This window comes from Acanthochromis polyacanthus, chromosome 23 (genome assembly GCF_021347895.1).
Source record: "Acanthochromis polyacanthus isolate Apoly-LR-REF ecotype Palm Island chromosome 23, KAUST_Apoly_ChrSc, whole genome shotgun sequence".
Classification (NCBI taxonomy): Eukaryota; Metazoa; Chordata; class Actinopteri; family Pomacentridae; genus Acanthochromis; species Acanthochromis polyacanthus.
In genome coordinates, this window is record NC_067135.1 from 18,275,262 (window position 1) to 18,287,500 (window position 12,239).

The window sequence follows — 12,239 nt, forward strand, 5'->3', positions numbered from 1 at the left end:
AGATTGTTTTTAGCTTCTTAGTCAAATTTTTTTGTCATTTTCTCGCTTTTGACATTTTATGTCCTGTTTAATTCCTGAAATGTGAACATTTTCAGAATGTGCTTTTTTGCACTAAAACAAATGGAAAAATTTGAAGTCGGCGTTATTTATTGATTATTATGCTGTGATTTTACTGGTCCGGTAGCCTAGCCGCGCTAGACAACCCACGGCAATGAATTTAATTCTCTGCCAGGGTGGGTCTAGTTACCCTCCATAAACCTCGAGGTTGGATGCTCCTAAAACTGGCCGGACGAATCACCATGAAGTGTAGAGTCAGAAGGCGGGCGTAACTAAGTGATGACAGAGGCGCGACGATTCTGACAGAAACAACCGGAAACAACTAGCCTAGCCGCGCTAGACGACCCACGGCAACGAATTCAATTTTCTGCCAGGGTCAACAACAAAAACAACAGTCGTTGAGCTCCATTAGCACCGACTCTGAATAATCTTTCTGTTAACATGTCTGTAATATACTTGAGCTTCACCCATTGACTGTATAAATAAGGCTTCACTGAACTACCGCATCCTCTGATTTCCGGCGCTCTAGGAACTACGTCAGCCTATTCGTTGCACTGATTGGTTGTATACCTACCCAATTGCTGCAGAGTGATTTGATAGACAACCTTTTAGCCCGCCTCCCTCCCTGTTGAGAGTTCCTAGACCCTTGTGTCTTCAGACCTGGGTCTAGCGCGGCTAGGCTACAGGTCTGGCCCACTTGAGATCAAATTGGGCAGAATGTGGCCCCTGAACTTGAATGAGTTTGACACCCCTGATATAAACATGTTAATTCAGAATCCTTCACGTTGTTAACCCAATAAACTGTCGATAAATTTTAGTTAAAGTTTCCCTTTTTGACCAACAATCTACACTCACCCAAAATGTCAAACCAGTTTTTAGCCATATTTTCAAATTTATTAAACATTAAAAATGGATGGGATGATGCAGTAAGTGGTGATCAGAGATACCTGCAGAAAAGAGAAAACACACTGGGAGAGAAAAGAGATTTGGTGACGTGAAATGGTGGGACATACATGCATGGAATGTTAAGTTAATGAGAAGTGCTCGGTGCATCATTGGACGACTGCTGCAGACTTTTATTTTTAATAGTTGCTAAGATATTGTCACTCAAACAAGGCCTCGAATTAAAAGAAAAAGGTGCTGAATGTGAGTTGACGGGCAAGTTTAAAAAACTTTTGTGGAAATATTTGATAATTCCAAGGTGGAGTTAAGGCAGAAGTACGATTGCAACAGCACGCCATCAGTGTTATCGAGATTTTCATTCAAATTTTATGCACTTAAAATGTCAGACAAATCAGAAATGGTGGAGTAAATAAAGATATGAAATGAAAGTCTCTGCAGTTGTAGGTCTTGTCAAGCCAGACAATACAAAAAGAGAGCCTGACCATGACAAACCTGCTCAGTAGTACACAAGTCTGGACTCTCTCACGTCTGCAGTGCTGTAGTGTGAAGTGAGATTAGTGGTTAGTAAGGCACACTAGCAGGGGCGGATCCAGATTAAGTTAAGTGGGGGGGGGCACAGGGGTACAACAGATATTTTGGGGGGACCACTGAAAAGTTGTAAGAAAAAATGAAAGCTGCAACCGACCTCATGTTTTGTTTAATTTTTTGGCTCTTTAACCCAATAGGAAAGCTGTATATGACCTTTTCATTTTGGACTGTTAACATTCAAATTATGATGGACTTGTTTTCTTGTTTTTGTGAATTACAACAACATCAGCTGCAGCATCTGCCTGTTATGTAAAATTAGCAAGCTCAACAACAGAATCCTGAGGGCAATTAAGTGACAAATATTTTGCAAGAACAGCACGATATACAACCCTGTCAATTTCAACTTCTTAGAATGTTTACTGACAATTATCACACCTAAAATAAGAAACAATATTCTGTACTTTTAACAACTACTTCTCAGCTGTAAACCATAAACATCACAGGGTTCTGTATGCTAATCAGTCTAAATCAAAATGAGTACTACCCAATACACAGTGAACAACAACAATTTGTACCCTTGATCTGTGGTAAAATCATCTGAAATGTTCTGTGCAGTAATGTAAATTTTAAAATACAATAAAATACAGTAAGCAGCACTCGATACATTTAATAGTAAACCTGAAAACAATAATAAACAGTAAAGATATTCCATATTCTTAAGTCATTTAATAGTGCACAGCTCAGCAAACATCATAGTGTTCTGCATAGAAATCACAAAAAGCTGCTCTCACTAATCTTTCACAGTGAGCAAGATGTTCTTGTGTTGCAGGTCCATGGACCAGATGTGGACATCGAACAGACTGGGGGTGGTCTTTTCAGCTGAACTAAAGGCAGACTTTGTGATTTTTCTGCTCACATGTTGTGTTGTTGTAAACTTTCTCTTTCAAATAAATAGCCTCCTAACTCCCTGAAAACCAGCGTTTGTCCTGTTTTTGTGTCAGTAACACACCATAATATGACGTTTTTACAGTGAAGGTTCTACTATGGAACCAGTTTGACATGTTCAGGCGTTCTTTGTGTGAAAACTCAGAGATTTCAGGTATCTGAAGGTGGTTTTCAACTTTCTCTGTTAACTTTCTGCTTCAACTTTAAACTAAATTTACTTCACTAAGCCAGCCCTCTGGACTTCCAGTAAGCTGTGTTCCTATTGGCTGTCCAGGTGGCTGCTTGGTGTTATCAGGAACACCTGAGCAGCTCAGTGTCTTCCTGCTTTATGTCTCCAGTCAAACATTTCCTCTGCTCCTCTTCACTGAACTGGGTTTGACTCCGTTGCTTTAGTTTGTTCTTTAGGCGTTGGCTTGCAGCTTCCAGCGGTAAAATCCTCTTTAATGTGTTTCAGGGCTTTGTACTGGATAGTTGTCTTGGTAAATGTGGTTCTTTAGCCACAGTTAGCACATGGTACTAATGTGTGCAGTGATTAGTGGATTTGGTGCAGCTGAGTTGTGTCTTTATCTTGGCTGTAGTGAGTCTGTAGAGGTTTTTGGTCAGACACATTCTGTATTCTTGTTTGTGAACCAGCGTTGGTTGTCCAGAAGGTAAGAGTTCCTGTCCTGATTCTCTGTTTAAAGAGCTTCTCTGGTAGGCTGCAGGAGACTTTAGCGTTTGGGTTGTGCTAGTTTGGTTTTTGTACGGTTTCATCTGGACGACTATCTTGAGGCCCCTCCATGTGGTTTAGTGAGGTTTTCTGTAACAGTTCTACAAAGCAACCTGCAGCAGAAGAAACTTTGAGAGTTTTTAGGAAGTTCTGGAGACCAGACTTTAGAGCAGCAGAAACATTTGTCAGCAGTTTGAGCAGGAGAAGGTGAGCTTCAGGGTAGAAATGAGAAGGAAACCTTCTTGACCCGTGTGGTGAGGTCCTGTACCAAGAGTTTGAGCAGGTTGTGAAGAGTCTGTAGTTCTTTAGTCTGAAAGCACAAGAAGAGTTGATTCATTAAAGGAGAAAACAGGAGATATTGTTGGTTCTTCTGTTGCTCTGCAGTTTCCTCAGACTGAATATCAAGTTTCTATTTTAAATGATTTACCGTGTGAGCCCAAGAAGACTTCAATAAACTCCCTCCATCCCCTGAACACAACATACTTTATTATCATGTTAATTTTTTTTAAGTATGTTGAGTTTTAATCAGTTTTTTCTCTTTGCTTGTTTAGTTTTGTCAACTGTGTGGAAGGTGCTAAACAAATAAAGTTGAATTGATAAACTAAATAATTGACTAACTCATTGTGACAACAGAAGTATTTTTATTGTGATTTAAGGGTTTGTTTAATTTTTAAGGTTGGGGTTAAAATCTTGACAAAAAAAGATTAAAGAAAAGCTACATTAAAAAAGCAATTAAATCAAAGGAAAAAAATTGACAGAATGTTTAAAGAGAATTTTAAACATTAAATACAATTAAATTATATTAAACAGACAAATATTTAATTAGATAATAAAACAGAAGATAAAACATGTAATTGTGAAATTAAATGTTTTTAAACAAAAACATTAAACAATAAATATGAAAAATTTTAGATAATTAAAAATTTAAAAATAATTGAAGAAGAATATTAAACACATAAAAAACATTTAATTGAATGATTAAACTGTTAAAGGCAAAATATTTAATTAAAAAATTAAATGTTTTATTTGAAAATTAAATCTTAAAGACAATAAAACTTTAAATGGAATTAAAGAGAAATACAGTGAAGCAAATAAAAGAAAATTAAACATTAAAAGGTGGTGAAACATTTAAAAAGAAAAACCTTCAAGATTTAATCTAAAAATAAAACATTGGGAAAGAAAAGAAAATTTTTCAAACAAGCCGATAAAACATTTGACAAAACAACAATTAAAAATTAAAAAGGCAAAACATTTCAAATGCAAAGCAGACATTAAAAAAGAATTAAAGGTGAGAAAAGAGCAAAACTAAACATTTAATAAGAATCAAACTAAAGACAAAACATTTGAAAAGACACCAGTTAGACCTTAGAAGATCAAATTAAACAGAAGAGACAATAAAATGATCAAAAAGAACAAAAACAGATAAAGGTCTTAAAGTGTTTTCTAGTCTGAAATGAAAACATCAAGTTGTTTCTTCAAACATTTCCTCTTTCTGTGTCCTTGGTTTGATTGTGGACAGATTTACTAAGAACTCATTTCAGAAAACTGCTTTCCAGATAAAGTCTACTAATAGTTGAAGGCATCGATCAAACTAATGTTACCTTCTGATCTCCACAAACTTTACTGTTCAGTGAAGAGAATCAAAGTTTGTTCAGGATTTCTAAAGAACCCACAGGTGAAGGTCTGAGAAGAACTCAGATGGATGGTCTAAATGTGAAATCAAGACTCATGGTCACAAGTTTTAAGGCTTCTGTTAACCACAAAGTTCAAACTAACAGAACTGCTGAGAAACTTTTAGAACTTCAGTCCTCAGACTGTCTGAAGGTTCAAACTAACAGAGAGGTGCTGAGAAGCTTTAAAGATTTCAGCCCTCGGACTGCCTAAAAGTTCAAACGAGCAGTGAACTACTCATGAACTTAGAAGGTATCAGTCCTCAAACTGTCTGAAAGATAAATCTAACAGAGATCTACTTTGGGACTTATAAAATTTCAGCTCTCAGACTGTGTGAAAGCTCAGGTCCTGAGGACTCGGGAGGTCTGGAGGCTTTGGAAAGTCTTGGAACTGAGGGTTCAACCCTCCAGCACAAAGGCTGAAGTCCAACCTCCTGAGAAAAAGGGTCGAGTCGAAACTCAAGTTAAAAAAAAAAACTTGAAAACGGCAAAAAATCGATGATAAATACGCAAAAAAAAGCAGTTTTAGTGTCTGAGTGAGTAGCTCAGGAGGTAAGAAGAGAGACTACCAAGTGGAAGGTAGTAGGTTCAAGACCCACCACCTGCATTTTTCTTTCTTTGTCTGTCTAAGTTTTACAGAAAATTTGAGAAGGGCCTGGTCTTGAACCAGCAACCTGCAGCTTCATAGGCAAACCCTTAACTCACTGAGCTACAGATCAGATAAATAAAAATAATTTCGTCGTCCCTTTGACATCGTAGTTTCCGTTCCTAATAAAGTGACCACATGGGTGGAGCCAAGGCGGAGTCTGGGTGGAGTCAGGGCAGAGAGTAGGAGGGGAGGTGGGTGGCGGCCTCCCCTCTCTACCCCCCACCTCTCCCCACCGCCCCCCTCTACTCCCCCACTGCCCACCACACCTTCCCCTGCCCGACGAGTTTTTCGAAAATCCGAGTCTCGACGAGTTTTCCTGAGTTTCAGGAATTTCCAGGAGGTCGGAGGCAGAACAAGTCATGAAGAGGTGTTGAAGTCGGTGAGGATGGAGTGACTTTTAACAGCGTCTAGAAGGAAGACGACCAGAAGAGCAGGTCTTTAACCAGCATCCCTAAAATCCATGGAAATGAAGGGAGGTCAACTTTTATCAGCCTCCATCCAGATGTTCAACTTGATATCTTTACTTTGAGATTTTTAGCACCACAAACCTTTAGTACCAAACTTTATTATCATTTATTAGGACTTTCATGGAATCCACCAGCAGATTTGGTTTTTGTTGAGAAACTTTATTCTTGTCGTCGTGGGACTGCAGGATTTAAAACTGTTCCTTCTATTTGACCATGTTTATTAGTTTTAGTGGAGAAAGTTATTTTAATTGTTGATCAGTCTCTTAAAAACCAAATAATAAATTGGATTAGTCAAGAGGTTTAAATTTCTTACTTTGTCATGTTTTAAATTTGACAAAAAAATATAAAAATAAAGCGTCTTGAGACAATTTGACCTGTAATTGGCGTTGTATAAATAAAATTGAATTAAAATTCTATGTATCTTGTAATGTTAGAGGAATTCAGCCATATATGTTGGAAAACACATTTTCTGTCCATTAATCTGTTGATTGTTTTCTCCAGTAATTCATTTCTTGTTTTGGTTTATCAAAGGTCACACCCAAATATATTCAGTTTACTCTCATAAAAAACAAAAAGATTTACATTCATAATGCAGGAATCAGGCAGTTTTTTACTTTTTATCTTAGTTTAGTCAGAAAGATAGTTGATAATGTGTGAATTGTTGCAGCTTGTGAGCCGTAAAAGGTTTAAATCTTTGGGGCCGAGTGTCAGAAAACATTTAGAAACCAACATCAACAAAACATTCAAAGATTTGAACATCATTAAAGGGAAATCCAACTTTTTCATGACAATGTCTAATAAAAGGACATTTATTTCCAACGTAAATGTGTGATATTCAGCCTCTGGAGCTTCTCTTCACATCGTCTTCCCCCCGGACTGGTTTGGTCGGGAGCATGTGCAACAAACACCTGAAAAACTGCACTTTAACATCAATGAATGACACTGAAGTTTAATCTCTACATAAATGAGACTGAGTCTGGATATGCTGCTCTGTCATTAACTCCTAAGTTTAGGGAAAGTTCAAACAAAAGAGGACAGTTCAGATAAGACTTGAGAATGAGCTTATTTTGAACAAACATCTCAGACTTTCTGAGCTTCAGCACCTCTAGCAAGATATTTTAACAACAAGCAACTCAAGAGAACCAGAAGTTGGAGAGAGTTAGCTTTAGCTGAGCCAAAGAACATGTGGGACGCTAACCTAGCAAACATTTCAGACTTTTCTCTGTGAATTCTGAGAAATAATTTCCTATTTAATGACAGAGCTACACATCTGAACTCAGTCTCATTAAAACCGACTCTAATTCAGTGTCATCTATCCATATTAAAGTGCAGTTACCCAAAACGTTTGTTGCATGAGCTCCAACAAAACCTGTCCAGGTAGAAGGCCACTTTGACAAACAGGAAGTGGAAGATTCCAAGCAGATTTATAGAAGGGGGAACCGGACTGTACTCGACTGTGTGGTCGAGTATAGAGGGGTGTTTTGTGGGTTTTTAAGGCTGATAATGATTATTAGTGAGACATTTGGAGGAGATATTCATTTGCAGTAAATGAAAGTATTTAAAATCTTGGAGTTAAACTTAGAAGAACACAAACTCTAACCGAAAACTTTGTTGATACGTTTTTGTTTTGTTTCCAGATGTTAAGTTAAAGGAGTTTTATTGGTGACGTATAACCGATCAAATCACTCCAGAAGACAGAGCGACCACAGCTAGATAAAGGTTCAGAGCCAAAGTAGTGGAGCCAATGTACCGTAAATCAGTAAAAACTAAAATACTGATTATCAGTAAATCAGTCAGCCCACAATTACTACGATTCTACAATGTATGTCTCTTTACTTTGACTTGTTATTTGTACAATATACGATGTATATGATGGCATTTTTTCATACCAAAGGCTATACTATGATGTTTTCTCAGAGACATACTATGCGACTCTGTTTGTTCTGGCCCTGGGCCGCTGCTCTCCTCCTCTGGTGTTTTCTGGATTGTACTCAGCTGCATGCCTTCGTCCACCCGGCCTCCGTTGATTCGTCCCACCTGCCGTCTCTGGAGCTGAAGCTGGATTGGATCAGAACGAAGTACAGTCCAATCATGATGCCAGCTGCCTCTTAAAAGGCTTCTTCATCTGGCGGCACTTCTTCTGAGGGGAAGCTGAGCTTCAGCAGAACTTTGGAGATGTGTTCCAGAGGTTGGTGGATGTGTGGGGAGATAGAGAGGGACCTTTGAATAGTTCAGAAGGAAAAACAGGGAACCCATTGGTAGTTTTAGTTTAGGGTGCTTCTGTGGTGTGTTTTTGGGTTTTAAGAGGTGAACAGGAAGAGTTTTTTTTTTTCGTATTGATGATCTTTTACTTTGTTCCTGGTTGGAATGCCCATCAATGTCAACGTGAAGTTCACTTTTAGTTCTGTTGATTTATTTTTATTTTACTAACACCCATTTGCTTTTAACCCCCTCACATGTTGTGTTGTTGTAAACTTACTCTTTCAAATAAATACTCGTCTAACCCTCTGGAAACCGGCATGTGGTATGTTTTTGTGTTGCTCCTCACCTACTTCAAGACAGCCGGGACAGAACAACGTTGTGGGGACCAAAGGCTAAAATCCGGCGTTTTTAGAAAGACACGCTATACTATGATGTTTTTAGAACGATCTCTTATACGATAGGCTTTTATAATTGACATATTACATGACTTTGTTTGTTTTAGGTTTTTTTTTTTTTTTTTTTAGCAACATATTATAAGAATTTGAACAGTTTTCAAAATTACTAAACTTTTACTTCTGCAATGAACTATTACACACGTGGACAAAATTGTTGGTACCCCTCAGTTAAAGAAGGAAAAACCCACAATTCTCACTGAAATCACTTGAAACTCACAAAAGTAGCAATAAATAAAAATTTATTGAAAATTAAATAATCAAAATCAGCCATCACTTTTGAATTGTTGATTAACATAATTATTAAAAAAAACAAACTAATGAAATAGGGCTGGACAAAAATGATGGTACCCGTAACTTAATATTTTGTTGCACAACCTTTTGAGGCAATCACTGCAATTAAACAATTTCTGTATTTGTCAATGAGCGTTCTGCAGCTGTCAACAGGTATTTTGGCCCACTCCTCATGAGCAAACAGCTCCAGTTGTCTCAGGTTTGATGGGTGTCTTCTCCAAATGGCATGTTTCAGCTCCTTCCACATATGTTCAATGGGATTCAGATCTGGGCTCATAGAAGGCCACTTTAGAATAGTCCAACGCTTTTCTCTCAGCCATTCTTGGGTGTTTTTGGCTGTGTGTTTTGGATCGTTGTCCTGTTGGAAGACCCATGACCTGCGACTGAGACCAAGCTTTCTGACACTAGGCAGCACATTTCTCTCCAGAATGCCTTGATAGTCTTCCGATTTCATCGTACCTTGCACACTTTCAAGACACCCTGTGCCAGATGCAGCAAAGCAGCCCCAAAACATTACTGAGCCTCCTCCATGTTTCACCGTAGGGACAGTGTTCTTTTCTTCGTATGCTTGGTTTTTGAGTCTATGAACATAGAGTTGATGTGCCTTACCAAAAAGCTCCAGTTTGGTCTCATCTGTCCAAAGGACATTCTCCCAGAAGCTTTGTGGCTTGTCAACATGCATTTTTGCAAATTCCAGTCTGGCTTTTTTATGAGTTTTTTTCAGCAGTGGTGTCCTCCTTGGTCGTCTCCCATGAAGTCCACTTTGGCTCAAACAACGACGAATGGTGCGATCTGACACTGATGTACCTTGGCCTTGGAGTTCACCTTTAATTTCTTTGGAGGTTGCTCTGGGCTCTTTGGATACAATTCCAACGATCCGTCTCTTCAATTTGTCATCAATTTTCCTCTTGCGGCCACGTCCAGGGAGGTTGGCTACTGTCCCGTGGGTCTTGAACTTCTGAATAATATGAGCCACTGTTGTCACAGGAACTTCAAGCTGTTTAGAGATGGTCTTATAGCCTTTACCTTTAAGATGTTTGTCTATCATTTTTTTTCGGATGTCCTGGGACAATTCTCTCCTTCGCTTTCTGTTGTCCATGTTCAGTGTGGTACACACCTTTTCACCAAACAGCAGGGTGACTACTTGTCTCCCTTTAAATAGGCAGACTGACTGATTATGAGTTTGGAAACACCTGTGATGTCAATTAAATGACACACCTGAGTTAATCATGTCACTCTGGTCAAATAGTTTTCAATCTTTTATAGAGGTACCATCATTTTTGTCCAGGCCTGTTTCATTAGTTTGTTTTTTTAAATAATTATGTTAATCAACAATTCAAAAGTGATGGCTGTTTTTGATTATTTAATTTTCAATACATTTTTATTTATTGTTACTTTTGTGAGTTTCAAGTGATTTCAGTGAGAATTGTGGGTTTTTCCTTCTTTAACTGAGGGATACCAACAATTTTGTCCACGTGTGTATTCTATGGCATTTTTTAGACCACATACTACACTCTGATGTTTTCATGAATAACATACTATTTTGACAATATACTGCACTATGACATGTTTTGAACCACAGATCAAACATGACAATTTTAGGCAACATCCTATCATTTTGCGCATTTTGAACCTCATAATAATCTATGGGTTTTTTTTTGCCGACATGCTATACTATAAACTACAGACCATACTATGTTACTCTTGAAAAGTATACTATACTTTGACATTTTCTGAACTCCATCCTATACTATGGTGTTATACACAGAGTGCTTTGGTTACATGTTGATTTATAATCTAGATTGTTTCTGTTTTGTTTTTTGACAGGATTACCACAGACCTGACCATGAACACTGTTGACACTCACCTGAGGGAGACGCTGTCTAAGATCTCCAGGCTGCTTGGTTGTGGTCTTTCAGCTCCAGAACATCTTCATCAACTACGTCTTCTTTTGAAGAGGCCCTCAGATGCTGCAATCTCTGACCTTAAGGAGGAACTGCTGCTTTCACTCTGTAACGAGACAACGGTTATTTTAAAGACCCAGCTCCTGGCGGCTTTTAGTGAAAATTTAACATCCATCAAAACAGAACTGCAGACAGTTAAATCTGAGCTGTCGGTCAGTATTTCAAACATCAAGTCTGACCCAGGTGCCATAAAACATGCTGTGGGTGAAACGGAAACTTCACTCTCCACATCACCGACAACATCGTCACACTCCAAAGCAGAGCACCTGTCTGCTGAACTTTTAAAAGTGGATTATAAAGGTGAAGAATGTGATCAGTGGAACAGATGTGATCAGAAAGAAGTCATTTTCTTTTTTCTTTTCTTTCTGGTTTATTTGATGCTGTCAGATGCAGATGTCGGAGCTGATTCTGATCTTTCAGGGTAAAAAGCTGCTTTTCCTTCATAGAATTTTCAGGAAATTAATCTCTCAGGTTTTCTCTGCTATTTATATTTTTATTATCTGTGATTATTTCATTATTGTAAAATAAAGTTGGAGTCATAAAGACTCAATAAGTTTTTTTATTCCTGAAATCTTTGACGTAGCAGAACTAAACTTCCATTTTCCTTCTTGTACTTCTGATACTAGAACTAAACGTGTCTTCAACACAGATCATCTGGTTTTAATGAATCAGCAGCAACATCACAACAACAAATGAGACAATTTTCAACAAATTAATGAAACTGATGTCATTTAAAACTACCAGAGTCTGTTTTAGTGTCAAATTAAAGCTGATTACTGACAACTACAACATTAACATTACTGTTATGATCACATTTAAGTTTCTTGAAAGGAAACGTTGTTTATCCGTAGTTTTGCTAACTTAACTTTAGCTGCATTTTCACCACGTTCTAACTAATAGATCATTTTTTAAAATATTAAAATAGCTGCACTTCCTTTGTATATTTGGTCGTTTCTTATGTTGCAGCTGTTTCATTGCAATTATATTTTAATAACATCACTTTAAATAGAGATAATTGAAAAGAAAAAAACTGGCTCTGAAATACTCAATGAACTGATCCATCATCCAGTGTTAAACTGAAAAAGCATTCTTATTTATATAAAATGTAACTGACTGTGCCCCATGCCCACACAGAAGAGCCGCCACTGTACAGTGGCAGTCAAAAGTTGTAGAACACTTCAATTTTTTTTCCCAGTTTTTTAATTGGGAATTATGCATGTTGTAGCAAGACTGCAAAGGCCCTGGAATTCCTGAGCTGATCAAAACTCAGATAAGCTCTCCCTCTCTCCAGCACTGACCAACACCCATCTCTATAGGAGGATTGAGACATTTGTATTTCTGTAGGTTTTCATTCACAGAAGGATGGAGCTCCTGTGAACATTTAAACCCCTGGAATAAC